Source organism: Ciconia boyciana, chromosome 2 (genome assembly GCF_034638445.1).
Source record: "Ciconia boyciana chromosome 2, ASM3463844v1, whole genome shotgun sequence".
Lineage (NCBI taxonomy): Eukaryota > Metazoa > Chordata > Aves > Ciconiiformes > Ciconiidae > Ciconia > Ciconia boyciana.
In genome coordinates this window covers 154,310,034-154,328,119 of record NC_132935.1, presented here as the reverse complement: position 1 = coordinate 154,328,119, position 18,086 = coordinate 154,310,034, and the positions used below count along the sequence as shown (strand labels likewise).

The window sequence follows — 18,086 nt, the reverse complement described above, 5'->3', positions numbered from 1 at the left end:
CAGAAAGGAAAGCACATCAAGATCTAGGCCTAGGACTGATTTTATGGGACAATAAAGCTTGAATTCATCAGCCATTATTCTAAAAAAGTTATAGATTTTCTTCCTGTTAGTGACTTTTGGGGTTCAACTACTACATCGGTTTTAGAAGACCAGTGCTAACAGGCAGGGTACAACAGTAGTTGCCTAATCCTGACTGACGCTCATTGAAATCAGATGTTTTTCCACTGGTTTCTACAGGAACCGGATTGGACCCTAAAAGAAAGTAATTTGTGGTAATGGTAGTACTGCTGGTTGGGTATTTTGCAGGGAAACTGCTTTTTTCAGAGAATGGTGATTCATCAGAACAGACTTTTTCTACAGCTACACTGAATATTGAAAAGGTGGAATTTCCAAGATGAAAAAGAAAAATCTTAATAGATCATTGGTTAAGACAAGTGAGCACTCATTTCACTCATCTGGGCTCAGCTCTTGCCTGACTGCTTAAAACAAGTCATTTGCATCCTCATACTCACTGTATCAGGAACTTAAACCTTCATTTCCCACATTTAGGAATGCCCAGGTAAAGGTGCTTACAATACCTTGCTTCACAAACTTGAAAGAACAGCCACTTCAGGTGGCTGCAAGAAGACTGAAGAAAAAGGGACAGATAATCTAGGTTGTATTTGTACATATTTCAGGGGTAAATATAGCAGAAAACGCTTGCTCTACTGGTATATCCTGAACTGTCATTGTGGCTGAAGTTGCAGGGTATTCACCACTTGCTCAAATGTTGTGCTGTTCCTTTTTCAAACCATATGCTTATATGGTCACATCTTTGTCATGAGAGGAAATACTCTCAAGATGTGTGTTTCTTCCCTTCTCTGATTTGTCTTGGCAGGAATACTAAAACCACCTCATTACAAATATTTTGCTTATTCACATTTTCCATTGAAAGTGTATCTTTGGAGTTTTCCCTATCATATGAACGGGTGCGTGCAAGCTAACAGCATTTCTTGCTGGCTAGAAGAGTATCACAAAACAAAATAATCTTCTCTAATGACTAAGCTGCCTGACCTTGTGACTGTAGTAGTGCCAGGAGCACGGCTGGTTTTTAAAGATACATTTTCTCATCTTTTCAATGGAGTGTTATGGTAGAGGCCAGAAGGAACGACCCAGAGGAGGAAGCTCTCTGTTTACCTACCCTCAAGAAGACACAGGGGATTGTAGGCTTCCCCACAGTGTTTTGTAACCCTGCCCTTAGAGGATCACCTCTAGATAGAGTGGGTCAGTTCAGTCTCTATGCTCATTAACTCCATGACCTCTCTGCTGAGACAATACTTTGGGCGTACTTACTGTAGTAACACGCTAGCATGGATCAAAACACTCCTTCACTTCTCCAGCTTCAGCTGAACTGTAACCGGTAGGTTCCTGGTCCTCAATGGTGAGATAAAATGCCAACAGCAAGAGATTTAAGGCTCTTTGACTGATAAGGGGCTGGTGCTGTGAGTAATTTCCATGAGGGGCTACGCAGCTCAAGTTCTTCCTGGCCTCAGTGGGAAAGGACCATGCTGCTCACCAGTAGAGTTAGGTTTGAAAGGCAAGGGTGTCTGTTGGAGCTGAGGGCACACAGGGCACTTCTGCAGCTTCCCTCTAGCACACGCTCCTTCCATAATGTCATGAAACCCCTCCTGAGAAGACCCATTAGTTAAAGTTTACACATTTTTAACTGTATAATATTCTCTCATTGGCTAACCAGCCAAGATTTTAGTTGCTCATTTGCCCTCCCTGGTTGAGTGGGAAGGTGCATTGTGTGTGGAGTCTCAAGTGCAGCAAAGACAAAGACCATGATCAGCAAATGATACCTTTTCCCATCCCCATAATAAAAATCTGCAAATGAAATTCTGTGTGTTAGCTGGGAAATGCTATGCTCATTTTTTTATGACTGACGTTTGACCCATATCTTCATCCTGCCAATCCCACTTCTCTTTATTCAGCAATAAAATACACTCAGCATTTTTGTTTAGCAGGAATACATTCTGGAAAAAAAATAAGGATACATTTTGAATGGAAATATTTGTGAACATATGCTTATTTTTTATTATAAAAGCAAAGGATGAAATTATCGACCTCACTTTGAATTAAGTTGGCGTTACTTTGGGGAAAAACAGTTTGGGCTTCAGGTTCATTGCATGACATAGATAACTGTGTCACTGGCAGAATTTGTGGGTAGGTACAACCCTCTCAACTTCAATGTTAAATCCATTCTCAATGAGTCAGTTAAATAGTTTTGATATATATTCATCATATACATTCATGCTGGAACACCCAAACTGAAATTAGTCCATATAATACTGTATGCACATGAACGTGGGTTTGAAAAAAAAGCATGCCATGGACAGCGGATATTTTTCTTAATTGAAATCCAGCATTTTTGATGGGTGACATATTCTACCTTCTGTTTACTGAAACCAAACATGGAACCTAAACTTTCCAAAAATCTCAATGTGGTCTGAATTTTATGACTCAAGCCCTTCATGAAATTATATTAACTGATATTAACCGATCTTGAGGTAAACTTGCATCCATTTAAAAAAATAATGTAAATTCATGTCAAATTATTGACAAATTCTCAAAGAGCAAGGAATGGCACTGAAGTTCTGAGGCAATTATATCACACATGTCCCAATATAATAATTCTTGCGAAATTTTACAAAGCAGTTCTCCAAAAGTACTACATGTTCCTTATACTTTTTTCCAAAAAAACACAGGGAAATGATGACATTTCCTTTGCCACTGGCCTTGGTTCATGCACTGCGGTTCAAATTTTGCACTACTAGACATAAGTGCTATTGTGCTAACTTCATTTTATACTAGCAAAGACTTTGGCTAAACACGTTAGAAATTCTTACACTTCTGATCAAACCTTCTGCTGCTGTTATAAAAATATATTTTTCTGAATAAATACATGCATTATGCCATGTAAAAATAGCCTTGCTTGTTATTCAGTACAGAAGGAGTTAAGCCAGGACAAAAATGTACTCTCTGAATCAGAGAAGTATTTTTGGAGACACTACTTTGGAAAGGGGAAAACTTGCTTGGTTTTTGTTTAAACTAAAACCAGTGTTGTATTGACATGTCTGGATTAGGTTTTCAATGCATTTTTCCAACCTGTTGGATACCTTCCACAAATTATAAAAAGACACCACAAACAGAAGTGAAGAGAAAGAGAATGTTACTTTTGTGCACAAATTTCTCCCTAGGGGTTTATAAAGAGAGTCCGTACACATTTTTGTGTAAAGATACAGGACAAATTTATTACAACAGAGAGGAGCAGTAAAAGCAAATTTATTATCATTTTTGTCATTCCTGGCAGTTCTTCCAGCAGACAGCCCAGGTCCATGAACTGTGTAAGGCTTTTCTGTGGCTCAGAGCTTCCACATCCAAGCAGGTTTGGGAACTGAAATTTACTGCTCCTGTCAGAGTGGTCTAAAAGAATCGTCCACCTCTTCTAGCACACGCTGTGTTCCTGCACACAAAATCTTAGAAAGAGAGGATCTGGGGCAGGATTGCTTTTTCCAGAAGCAAAATAAATTTCTTTTCCTGAGGAGTTTAACTGAAAAACTAGATAGTTTAGTGTGGGGTGGTTTGTTGTTTTGTTGGTTTGGGTTTTTTTAAATTGCTAGTTGCCTTTCCTCAGATTGAAGATTCTTTTCCTATCTGTTAACTCTGGATCATTTTTACTCAGTGCCACTGACATAACAGCTCAGTGTCTGAGGGCAGGTGCTGGGAGATAACAGCAGCTTCACCAAAAGCAGAATCCTCTGAGTCAAACCTTGTTCCAGAAGCAGTAAGCCCAGGGATTCACACTGTTGTCCCACAGCATTCCTGCAATATCTTCTTCACCCTTGAAATAAGCCAGTCACCCACTTTCTAAGAACTGAAGAAATATCTTCTGTCCTTGGAATGAGAAAAATCCAGAAAAAAATAGTATTTTTCCATTGCAATTATTATTCCTGATCTGATCTTCAGGCATTTCTGATCTATTCCTTGTGGGTCTAACAGAAAGCATGCAACACAGAGTATGGCAACTCATACAACCGCGTCGTTATACAGTTCAGGAGTAAGGGGTTTCAATAAAGAACTAAAATATAGCCCTATTAGAAAATAGTATCTTTCTTAAATCAGAACTGTTTCTGTAACAGATCAGAAGATTCAGTCTCCTTTTCCATTGACTGGTCATACTGACCAAATTCTGCCCTTTTATTTGGAGTGTAAGATTTGCTTGCTCTTTACTGTCAAGCAACATCGTTTTATTTCAGCTTCAGTGCTCCTAAGTAACCACAAAGGATTTTCCAGCAGATCCAACAGTCCCCTCTCATACCTCCACAGTACCTAGGGAATGATGTAGTAGGTTTATTCCAATGACTTTCCTTCCCAGAGCCACAGGCAATGAACACTGTCACCTGGGACTTTGGTCACCTCACACAGTAACCCTAGAGGAGATACAAAAGGGCCCAAGAGGTTCAGTTGCTACATCCCTTCCAAATTAAAAAAAAAGGAGCCCTCTTTCTTTCTTTTATGGTTATGCCCTGTTGTAACACCCCCTACTTGGTGCTCAGATCCCAGATTCCATCCACAGCTGAAAACTGACATGTAACCTGATGCTTTAAAAAGGCGAATTATAAAACAACTGGGTCTAGAAGGAAGGGAATGAGCATAACTAAATATAACTAACTAGCTAAATTTATAACTAAAATGCAACAATTCCAGGATTTACCCAAAACTCCTAAGCTTAAGAGGTGCCTTTCAGTTGGCTCCAACAATCTTTGGATACGTCTGTTTACAAAGTTTCAAGTTTGTAAAAGTTTGTAAAAGTTGCAAGTTTCATTATGGTATTCTCCAGCTCTCTTACAAAGAGGAAATGTACAGAAGTGAATTGCCCCTGACTTGAATCTTCACCAACACTGGCTATCTTCTGGTGGTCTGTGAATGAAACCATAATATTACATCATTGTTTTCAAGTCCTCTCTGAATTCAGAAACTATTAGTTTTCCACAATCTTCTAAATCATCAAGAATCAGTTAGGCTCTTATTTTTCAAAACAAAATACTACTGGAGTTCACTGAATAACACAAGTAAAATGTACTTAGAGACATGACTGTGAAACTTCTCCACTTACACAACACAGAGATGATGCTGGCAGGAAAACCAAAATGTGTCACGGATGCCTGGATGTTATGGTTTTTTGATTCCAGCTATCAAACCACTAAGATCACAGAGATCTTCTGGATTCATAGCAGTCATCAGCTTCAGACTGAAAAGCATTTGACTTTCCTCACAGGGATATGAGTCCCTTTCCCTGAGGATGAAAGTGAAGACACAGTGCAGTACCTATCTGCAATGTGGTACTTAACTGTAACAAATTGGACTCCTTCACTCATTTCCCTGCACCTGATAAGCATCCTGCATGAAATTTCGGGGCAATAGAGCACTCCTCGTATGTGAGACAACGCTTGACAATTCTGATGCACATTTTACTCCTCCTTCAGAAGACAACCTTCGGTAATAATTACTATGTCCGTGAAGAAGAAAACAAAATCAAATAAGCAACAATATCTGCATCAAGGATTAAGAAGTGCGTGAGCAAATTAATGAGTTTCTTTTGTACTTATCACCATGATTGCATGCTAATGTATGCACTGGATATGCAAACAACTCATACCAATAATTTTATGAGAGCATTTGCAAGGTCTTTAGAAGACCTTAAAAACTGGACCAAATTCAGGCAACAGAGAAAATTGCCAAATCTGAAGGATTTTTACTAGCAGTTCATGCATGGAAGGAAAGAAATACCCTCTATGACTTGCTGAAAACATTCAAGGAGAATCCTCATTCTTCTAACTAATTGCTATTTTTGTCAGAAATCTAAGTGTTTGTCATGGCACATCATAAATTACTGATAACATATCACCAGTGAACATTTTTAAGTGAGATAAATGCAGAAAGTATTTATACTGCTTCCAGACCAATTAACACTCTGCCACCCTTCATAACCCAAGTTTGCTGGTATTTGAGTTATTGACAAACTGATGCTGCTTGTCTTTAAATAATCTTTGCTGTTGTAGGGTATTATTATCCCAGATGCATTGCAGAATTCCAAATCCGTGTCAGTTATGAAATTCTCCCCCAGCTCCCTCAAAAGGGGCCCTTGTTGATTTCTCAAGTACTTCGGCAGCCAGCACCCGCAGTTGCTCTATGGAAAGACGTGACTCATGCCCAATTCATTCATTTAAAATTCTCTCCAGCTCAATAACTTCTGGCAGTCATTCCAGCCCATTCTCTGGGTGTCAGAAACACAGGCTGTTTTAGCTGAATGTTCTCTCTGGCTCATTAAATGGACGAGCTGGATTATCATTACATCCCTATCAATCAGGTGCTGTTCACCAAAGATTATAGATGAGCCAAGAAAGAAGTGTGGGTTCATTTATTTAACACTGAAAAGCAATACACTTTTTTTACTGCTGTAATGTTGTTTTATACCAGCAGACCATTCAGCCCTTATACAGTAATTATGGGAAATGAGGGACTTTTAAGGCACAGCTTCAGTAAGTTCCTATAGCACAAACTCTTTCTGAACTATTCTGACCTAGGGTCACTCAAATCAATCCTTGAACTTGTATTCCAAGAACTCCCTCTTCTCTAGCAAACTCAGACAACCCATCAACTGACATTGCCGGAGCCTACTTTTTGGAAAGGTAAGAAGTCTGTGTCCTCCAGCAACCACACTGCTTCTTATAACTTCCTTAATGTACACATGGCTTCTCCTGAGAAATGCCAGGCAATGAACAGCTTTTTCGTTAATGTTGGAGCACAACTGCCCTTTGGCTCTGGAAGAATTGAATCTATGTCCACAAGACTGCAGACTGGACTGTCTTAAAAAGTCCCCTGAAGATAAAGGCAGTGCAGACCAGCCAGGAACTGAAAGTGGAGTAAGCTATGTTTTCCGCTACCCGACTCACATCCTGTACTACCAGCCTGCAAAACTGCTCACTGGTCCAAGGGACATCAGAAGCAGACATCTGAAGACGGGGAGACATCTGAATGGGGAGAGGAGGGCAAGCCAAAGCTGCTAGGTCTGATCCAACTCCCACTGAAATAATATTCCTATTCTGTTCACAATACACGTTGAACTAATTCAAAACCAATCTATCTCCTATCACCTACTGCAGCAAAATGCCATAGCTCACCACCACCTTCTAGACAGAGAAAAATAGTAAGATAGCATTCATCCAAATGGCATGCCTTTACATTTTCACAGCCTTTGAGACAGTGTGTCCTAAAGTGCCTTCTCAGATCCAGGGACAGGGAATGTTTTGACACTAATTTGAATATATTAATAACAATATTACTAAGGCTGTGGAAAAAATACATAAGCTGCAATTTTATTGTGCTTTCTGTTTTCCAATGCCTCTGCTCATCAGTCTGCTAAAAAAATTTGATGGTCCAGCCAAACATCAAGCGCAAGACAATCTCCCACACTCAAAATGCAAGATATCCTTTTAGGGTTTTTTTGTAAGACCTGCATATTTTTACTTTCAAAATAATGCTATTGGATATACAGAAAGAGTACTGAGTAGCTGTCCTGGTTTTGGCTGGGATAGAGTTAATTTTCTTCCTAGTAGCTGGTATAGTGCTGTGTTTTGGATTCAGTAAGAGAGTAACGTTGATAACACACTGATGTTTTAGTTGTTGCTAAGTAGGGCTCACACTACGTCAAGGACTTTTCAGCTTCTCATGCTCTACCAACTGAGAAGGCTGGAGATGCACAAGAAGCTGGGAGGGGACACAGCCAGGACAGCTGACCCCAACTGGCCAAAGGGCTATTCCATACCATATCATGTCATGTTCAGCATATAAACTAGGGGAAAGCTGGCTGGGGGGCCACTGCTCAGGGACTGGCTGGGCATTGGTCAGCGGGTGGTGAGCAATTGTTTTTCATTTGTATCACTTGTTTTTCTTGCGTTTTAGTTCTCTCTCTTTTTGTTATTTTCCTTTTCATTACAATTTTTTATTATTATTGTTGTTGTTGTCATTGTTATTGTTATTAATATTATTATTATTATATTTTATTTCAATTATTAAACTGTGTTCTCACTTTTACTCTTCCGATTTTCTCCCTTATCCCACTAGGGAGGGGAGTGAGCAAGCAGCTGTGTGGTGCTTAGTTGCCAGCTGGGGTTGAACCACTACAGGAGCCTTGTCCACTTTTTAAATATTTTTTTTGCAAAAATTACAATGCACTCTAACCACTTAGGATGATCTTGAAACCCTACGCAGCTGGGAGAACACACATCTGACCTGCAGCCATACCTAGCATAGCCATCTATCTGAACATGATTTTGACAATTTGTCAGCCACACTTTTAAATTATTATTATTTATTTAAGGCAATATTTGGAAATGGCTTATTAAAGCTAAATCAAGTGAGAGCAGAACTCGCAAAAAATTTTGCAAAACTACTTTTTCAAAATTTGCGATTCAGTCCTCTCAGTACCTTTTAGCTGGGATTCATCATACCTATCTTTAGGCACCCAGAAACTGAATGCTTCACCTAAGCTAGGCATCTCTTCTCACTTTTTTTGGTCATTGAAAAGATACAGTCACTATACCTTAAGCCTACAATTCAATTCCAGATTTTGTATTCTTCCTGAGACTGACAATCTCAGGAAGCTTTCCAGTGGATCACAAGGCACCTATGATTCAAAATCCCAATAACATTAAACATGAGCTGAGACTCAGCTCTATTTATTGGTAAAGGGACTCAGGCATTTAAAGGCCAGTGCTTCCTTTTAAAATATTCCCTTTTTGTTTACGATAGTTTTCACATTGTGATATCAGAAGCTGCACTTCTAAAAGACACAACTTTTTAAAAGAAAAAATACATCCTCTTAAAGGCACTTTAAAAGATACCCAGCAATGCACTTTCAGAGTCCAAGAAGTCCTTGCTCTGGATACAACCTAATAACATCATGTAGAAACATCAGCATCCGAGTCATGCAGTTGTCTGCAGCTTTACCTATTTCAACAAAAACAAAGCTTCTTATCTACACAAGAGTCACTCGAGATCCACTCATGGCATTCGCATGGCAACAATAATATTGTACTTTAGGCTATTGTTCAGGTAGAAGTAATGTGCAATCAGTAAGTCACACTGAAAAGTGTATTCTATTAAGCACTGGCTTCTTCTTTGATTGTTTCTTATAGATACGTGGCATTAATTGCTCTGCCACCACTCAGATTAGCGTGTAGATTTTTGCTTGGTATTAGACAGGTGTTAACACTGCCTAAGAATCAGAGCACTACTAATTAGGGTATACTAGTCTGTGGGCTGATTTCGAGTCCTATTGATTGTGGGTTTAATTTTCCTCCTTTTAGAAGACGCCTGCGTACGCAGCTTGGGCGCGGGTGTGTTACGAAAGGCAGGGAAGAAAAATCAGTAGTGAGTGTTTATTGTTCCTTCTGTACTTTCTCAAGGATGAACTCAAATAGATTGTTTGGAGGAAGGTTAATGAATTTAGATCAGGGTTTACAATAGCTGCCAGCAGATGGGGAGAGGTTGGGGGGAGCAATCTGCCCGAGGTGAAGAGAGGCTCTTAGAGGAGCAGGAAAGAACATGCTGAGAATTCTGCCTTTTCGACAGGTCAAGTAAAGTGCAATTTATGAGATCAATAAACAGACTTGCCATTATTATGGATTAACCAGGCTTTTCTTCATCTAGAGGCTTCTGCAGTACTGGAGAAAATATATAGGATTCTTGGGCCTTCTGAAACAGGAAGTTTTAGGGGGAATGTGCAGGGAAAGGGGGAAAAAGGGAGACAGAGAACCACCACAGAAATTCAGCTTTTCCTGTCCTCTGTTTCATCAAAACATTCCTATACTTAAGCCTCAGTAAGAAGGTTCACCTTTTTTCCAATACTAAACTCATTCATCACACAAAGCTCATAATGTGACCAGCCCACAGAAAAAAAAAAATAATTGAAGGTCTGTTTTTTTTCCCTTAGAGAAATAGAATTTTCCTCACAACCTCTCTATTAAGCTCTGTCCCACTTAACACTTAGACATGTGTCAGCCTGTTCAGCTCTACACTGAAATGATGAAACAGGTGAGGGCCTCATGCATCTTTATTTTTTATGGTGCTGTGCCCTCCCGCAGGTCTCCTATTGTCTGGTTGGGACCATGGTGCAAATGGTTAGCATGCCCTGTCAGAGATGAAATCATGCTCCTTGGCAATCTCAGGACATGGTAGCGCTGATATAATGGATCTGGAGCAATAGCAGTGCTGAGCAGCCAAATGATGAACACATAGCAAATTCCACTATTATGTGTGAGAACATGATGTTAAAGTTCACAGGAGGAGAGAGGTTATCTTCATTGCAAAGTAGCATATAGGGGTGCTGAAACCACTTACTACTGAAATTATAAACTTACAAGAATGGCCCATCTTTTGCTCTGTATTTGTGAAACACTAAGAATCGCACAGCATCGGTCCTGACTGAGGTTTCTGAGAGCTACCATAATACCAATAATAAAGAATCTTATTGCTTAACTTTTTAGAACATATTCCCATATGAAAAAATAATGCTTCCTTGCTTGATGCCAACCAAAACAATTTAGATTTGGAGAATAGGTATTATCAGCACAAACAGAATAAAACAAAAATGACAGCTCTTGCTTCAGACCAGAAACCAAACTATCATTGCTTATAAGTTTGTCACTAGGGAGGACAAGGCATGAACCTCATGGCAGTGTTTGACTTAAAATGTGACAATGGGAAATATTTTCCTGTGAAGATGTGATTCAAACAAAAAAGCCTTTTGCAAAAAAAACCGACTTGAAATCCTTTAAATCATATCCTATATATATGTGTGTGTGTATACACACATTTAATTTTGTGCTCCAAGATTCTTGTCCATGTGCACTGATGGGGAAAATTCTACTACCTGAAAAGTAAGAGAAAGAAAGAGAAACAATATGTAAATGTCAGCAAACATTTTTACAGCTATTTTAAGTAACTATCTTGTGTTGCTGAAATGCTAATAATTTGTTTAAGGAAAATGAAAAATAGTACTTTATTTAATGAAATAAATTTCAGTTTAAAAAAACTCCAAGATCACACACACCATCTGGCTTATCTGATTCAGGTATACTATTCGTTCACTTTTATCTGAATTTATCCGAGAGATCAGATGCCACCATAATCTGAGTACAAATATGAGTACTTAAGCATTCTTGTGTATTTGCATACATTCACAAGTGTCAGTACAAGTATTGTGGCCATCTTTTGGCCTATGCAGTCCTTTATTTTTGGCCCTTCTTGAGGGCTTCAACAGACCAAACACCAAGAAAATAAAATATGCAACTTCAAAGAGTGACATGGTTTTAAGCTGTAGTATTTCCTTGCTATTTTTACAATGGTAGGCATGTAGACTGCTACAGACATCACAAGATGTTGGAAGGAGGCTTCCAAGCTTACAGCCAGGTGTCGTGCTTTTATTCTTCTTACACTCCTAGCCCCAAGGCTCCTACCTTCACACACTTCTATTCCCATACCTGCAATTTTGGGTAGATACTTCCCTTGTCTAGTGACATATTCATATGTCTCCTACTTTCCCCACAGAAAACTTATACCCAAAAGTCTTTCCACACTTCAGTGACCAACTTTGCGTCCTTTAGCTCCCCATCACAACTCTGTTTTTTTTCCTCTATGGACTCACTTGCATCCACAGAATCCCAGTTTTCATGACTCATCTAGAAAGGATAAATTTTGGACAGGACTGAACATGCAGAACAGAGGAGACTGTTTCTGTCCCCAAGTCAGGTACAGTTCATCATTATTTAGACAGTTCTCCAGTGCTGGAGGTGTGATGGTGGTACATCGAGGTAGATTTGAAACAACGTTAATCTTATCTCAGTATTGTAGTGATGGTATGGTGGCATTAATTTGAAGTTAAGCTGGCCACCAGCTAAAGATCTACAGTCCCAGTGGCTACTACATCCTTGTTTTAATCATCAAGCAATATGAAAGCTATGTCCTACACAGTCTGCATCATATTTTGTTTGTGGTGTTACATGCTTTTCAAAACCTCGTTTGCAGACACAGCGGTGGCATTAAGTCACTTCATCTTCCTGCAGTCCAAGTTGTGATTTCCATGTTACACCACTTAGGGTATACCATAATGCATTCAGAACAATACACTTGTGCAGATATTTAAATTATCCTTGTTCTTGGCACAAATCTAATTGTGGTAATACAGAGCTCAGCAGGGTAGTAAAAGCCACCTGAAAACCTGGTAACTATTCCAAGCTATTTGCCTGTCCTGAGTCCCAGATCACTACACCTGCTGCAAGTATCCCAGTGAGCTAATCACTGTGAGACAGACCCTGCATGATGCACAGTTTGGAAGCATACTGTAAAACAGAAAAAAAGTGAGATGTGCTCTATTCCACAAAATACTTATTCCACAAAAGACAGCTAGAGACCCATTCCTCTCTTTTTCCACTGCTGTTTTACTTTGCCTTTCATTTCAGCGTTTTCAAAATGAAAAGTTTCAGCTTCAGCATTTGAAATTATTTTCCATTTCAAGAAAAAAATTGTTAGGAACAGTGCACAATAAGAAAAAAATATATCATCACAAGTAGCACTGGTCTCATTATAAGTCTAAGGGACTTATTTATCTTGCAGTTTTAAAAACTCGGTTTTAAATGTATTTGCTACAAATTTCACCTCTCAGGTCACTCAACAGTAAGCTCAAGTGTAGCTGCAGCAAGGTACAGTGTCATCTTATAGACAGGAAAAGGATGTGAGGAAAAAAGCTGTAGTCTTTTTTAAAAAAAATAAAGTAGGCTAAATATTGCCCTACCTGTGCTCGTACATTATCTCTTTCTGGGGGTTTTGTGGGTTATTTTCCCTGTCTCTTCTATGGAGTTATTTTTAAAGTTGAGTCACTTGCAAATCACATTGTTTTAAGTGCAGAAATATGATCTCAGTTATGAGTGTTTTCCCAGGTGGTCGATAGTGTTGCTATTAGTTATTCATGCACGTGTTTTACAACAAGTTTTTGTCTGAGGCTGAGGGCTGCAGGCCTGTTTGTTCTTCACAGTATAAAGCCAAAATTCTTCAATGAATGATCTTATAACACAGTTTGAAGGGCTAATGAATGGTGAGGAGACAGTGGGTGGTGTGAGAAGAATTTGACTATCCTTCATCTAAATATGCAGCACTGCCTGTCTAATAGATTCTTGTATTATCTATTTAGGCTGTTGCTTCAAATCACCTTCCAAAAATCATTTCAGTGTGTGTACTTTCATCAGCTTTTGGATTTTGGAGCTGATTTTGGAAGATGAAAGGGAGAACTTGTGGAATCTCAAGGCAGGCAGGAATCTTGTCAGAACTAAAATTTCCTGGTCGAAGTAGTCTTGCAGCACTTACTTAGATGCTGATGAACAGAAACAGCAAGTCATCACAGACTGCTCCGGTACTACAACAGCAATCATGAAGAGAGTCCGGTTGCTGTGTAGTTAGATGGCAAAAAGGTCTGACAGTTAGACAGCTAGAGACTCATTCCTCTCTTTTCCACTGCTGTTTTACTCTGCCTTTCATTTCAGCGTTTTCAAAATAAAAAGTTTCAGCTTCAGCATTTGAAATTATTTTCCATTTCGTACTTAAACTGTATTTTTCAAGGGGTTAAAAAAGCATGGGGAAAAATTGTCAGTGTTTCATTTAATCCAAAACACTTTTCTCTGGTTTGATGTTATGCCATTGTGCTGGTTTTGGCTGGGATAGTTAATTCTTTTTATAGTAGCTAGTATGGGGCTATGTTTTGGATTTGTGCTGAAAACAGTGTTGATAACACAGGGATGTTTTAGTTGCTGCTGAGCAGTGCTTACACAAAGTCAAGGCCTTTTCTGCTTCTCACCCCACCCCACCAGCGAGCAGGCTGGGGCTGCACAAGAAGCTGGGAGGGGACACGGCTGGGACAGCTGACCCCAACTGACCAAAGGGCTATTCCATACCATATGGCGTCATGCTCAGCATATACAGCTGGGGAAGGAGAAGGAACGGGGGGACATTCGGAGTGATGGCGTTTGTCTTCCCAAGTAACTGTTACTTGTGATGGAGCCCTGCTTTCCTAGGGATGGCTGAACACCTGCCTGCCCATGGGAAGGAGTGAATGTATTCCTTGTTTTGCTTTACTTGCACACGCAGCTTTTGCCTTACTTATTAAACTGTCTTTATCTCAACCCATGAGTTTTCTAACTTTTACTCTTCTGATTCTCTCCCCTATTCCACCAGGGGGGAGTGAGCGAGAGCCATGCAGTACTTAGTTGCCAGCTGGGGTTAAACCACGACACTCAGGGACTTTTTTATACACATAGTTATTGTTAATGACTGGGTTTCTAAGGCTGCAAGTGTGGATTAAACTATTCCCTTTATAATCGTACTTGATTCTTAACTGTAAAGTTTTTTTCTACAGCTCCAAGAATTCAAAAGTAACACTATCTTGTCAGAAACATAAAAAGGTTTTTCTGGTCCTACAAATTTTCAGTGACAGGATCTGTGCATTGCGTCTTCTTAGGGTAAAGACATAAACAAAAAATAGCCTCCTAATACTCCACCTTAAAACATAAACATTTCCATGGTGCTTCCTTTTAGACGCTGAGTGTTCATAGTCCTACTTAGATCAGCCATCCTGTACAGGTTTCACATTACCTCCCTGTCTTCCTCCACTTAGAAAAAACTGCTGTGCTCATTGAATTATTAAGACTTCCACCCAGCTCTGTCCTCTATACTTACAACATTATTACATAACTGGAAAATTATTTAGTACCAGGCTATGAGTAGAAAAAGTCAATAGACCTTGATAATGAGATCTGTCCTACATGTTCCTAATCAAGTATTCAAAAAACCAATGTATATATATTACAGGAGGTGCTGCACGTTACTAATCTTGCAAGCCAATGTTTTGTATTCTTATTTTACTAATAACGTCTTGTGAGGAAGGGTGAACTCTGTTTAAACTGTCATTCATCTTCATTTCATATCCTGCCAAGTTCCTAAGCAAGGCCAGAAGGGCATGAAGCTTTTGTGAAATAATAAACTATTCCTTACTCTGAACACTGATGATATTATCTCTGCTTCACTGATAGAGCATCTGCTTTCTACCTCATTAATCACAAATATTAAAATGCTATAAACCCTGTTCTTGAATCTTAAAGAAACAATATTTAGCTTATTTTGGTCTTATTTTTTTGACAGGCTCTGCTCTGCCTACTGTCATGGCAGAATTGTTTTCCCTTCATGTCCTTATAATTCAGTATATCTATGTGTAATTCAGCAGTATACAAAGTACCTATACAAAGTAATTTTTTTCTCTTCTTTTGATATGATGTCTTCTGATCAGATTATTTCACTTTTGAAGAAACAAACTCCATTGACATGCAGGTTAGACAGAATCTCTGTAATAGTAATTTTCTTTTTATTTTTGCTTTGTTAAGTCTTTTAATACACAAGAGGTACCTAGGGTAAAGAACACCTAGGGTAATAAAATGCCATTTAGACCTTGACCTGTGCTGGGTGCTTTGTAACTGCACTGCCTCAAGAGAGGTTACAGCAGGAGGAAATTCTGAAACCTCAACCTGAAAGTCATGTTTGGTTCCCCTTTGCTCTGGTGTCCCCAGTAACAAAGTTAGAGTTTGATTATTAATTTCTGCAGTCCACAAGGTAGTTCATCTTCCTCTCTCAAAATGATAGAAAGTACCTTACAAGAATGTAGTCAGGAAAGCAGGAAGTTACTATCATGAATACAAAGAGAAGAGACTTTTCTAACAATTCAGCACCTTTTTCTCTCCATTCCTCTGTATTAATGCATTTTTCAGTCACAGTTCAACCATACAGGACTTCAGGTATGGTAAGTCATGTGTGGTACCTGACAAAGAAGTAACAGAGATCATGGCAGGTATCTGAATAGGTGGTAGCGTTTATTTAGATGCATAATACAATTTATAAAGTTCTTAGTATGCTGAATTTGAAGCTGTTATTCTTCATCAGCACAATTATAAATATTTTTAAAGCTTCCTTAGAAGGTCAATGGTAGGGATTTTTAAATGCCTTGAAATGTCTATTAATTTAAGTTATAATCCAATGTCTAGAAGTATTTGATTACTTAATGGAAAGCTATAACTACTGTGAGACTCATGTTGTGAGTGATCACCTCATACTTCTATAAGGCCTGTCTTTTATAAGGGAAGGCAAATGATTTATGATAAAGGTAAACAGCTGGAGAATGAAACTACTCTTTTTTTTGTCTTTTTTTAAACCATGTTTCTTCACGTTTGTTTTGATGTCAACACTTTGGATATAAAGGTACACCAACAAAGACATAAAAGATATGGAGTGATTTGTAATTAATGGCTGCCATAGGAAATGCCATGAAAGAGGGCTCAAGGTCAGCCTTGAGAACCGATGAGAGACTCAATGAATCATTTACAGAAAAAAAGCCTAAGATTGTAGCTGATCAAGCAATTGCAAAATCACATGATTAATGATGCATGTTTTGGTGTGGTTTAATGGCAATTGCATTTTATTTGTGTTCTGGATTCTCAATTATTGGCATGGATTTGGCTGAGTCTTTCAAAATTTCTCCAGAAGAGGAGGGCTAGAAACTAGCTTTGCTAACAAGGTCTGCAATTCAGCATCCACCACGGGGGTTTATAAAAACTACCAACTACTGAGGAGACTGGCAAGAAAGATCAAATGAGTTGGCAATACCACCTACAAAAAGCTGTTCTCCAAGTGACCAAAGTTGATACCTCAACAAAAAGAAACATCAAGTTCAGAACTAACATTTTTATGGAGTCATTCTCACATACTCAAAGTTTTATAGCTAACTTATTTCATTTTAATCAAGTCTGTTCTTGTCTTTTTGACTGAAATGAACAACTGACCTTATCTTTGTGATCATCAGTGCGCATATCACAGCTTGCAAAGTTCACAGAAGCGCTTATGTCAATAACTACAGTTGATTAACAACTTTTAGAGGTCATATTCCTTGCACTCTTATCTTTCATTTTGAATGCTGGCCTTCTTGATTATGTAATTAGGAACTTTATGTAGTCAGTGGTTGAACTAGCCAGCGGTAAGTTCAATCACTAAAGCAATTAAAGATGACCAGGAGAGTCAAAGTCATTTTTTCAATACAAACAATTCTATGTCTGAGAGCCAATCCAACCTCAGGACTTGAGTCAGAGGGACAATTCAGGCAGAGTTAAATATGTATTTATTTGACCATCTAATGTATTAAACATGAGCACAGTAATATGTATGGAAAACTGCATAAAATACAAATTCAAAATCATTCTCATACAACCCAGACAGTGACAAGCAAGACTTGTTTCTGTAGCACAGTCACAAACAAGGCCCGGTGTGCCATTGATGGTAAAGGGAACTGTTCCAGTTCAGATTCTCATCTTGTGCCCAGCACGGAGCTTAGGTGAGCTAGCTAAGACAGCTACCACACTATTAATAATGCTATGCGGCCCAATGAGTTATCTCATAATGAAGGAAAAGGGGGCTCCTTTTCCTGCTTGTATGAAAAACAAACAGAAAGGTATAGTTTTACCTCAAGTTAGAGTTCACTCATAGTGTTGGACCTCACAAGTCCCTTGATCATGCCACAAATTACCAAAACTGAGCAAACAGCTGATGATGACTTCAACCTGAGAATCTTTAAGAAATGCACCAGACGTCTTATCTTTGGCCTTTCTTTCTGTTTATGTCTCTGTTGTTAAAATTTGACATTTTAACCTCACAGTGTCATCTCTGCTTTGAGGAGAGTCACAGTAACACACCTGTCCACAAGCTGGGAAATCCTGGTCCAGTTGACAATTACCACCCTATTTTTGGTCTCTCATCCCAGAGTTAAACCCAAAAAGAATTAGCACATGAACAACTGCAGGGATCTTGAACACATTCTGATTCACTACTCACACACTAATCTAGCTCAGGAGCCCGCAGCTGAGATAACACTTTTAAAATTGCTGAGTGCTCTA

General features: G+C 38.9%; 1 long non-coding RNA gene across 12 annotated transcripts in view; it reads right to left on the bottom strand.

Annotated features, from left to right (window-relative positions):
• LOC140648513 (uncharacterized) overlaps positions 1-18,086 on the bottom strand; it is a 230,908-nt gene that overhangs the window by 11,199 nt on the left and 201,623 nt on the right. The gene's annotated exons all lie outside the window — the stretch shown is intronic.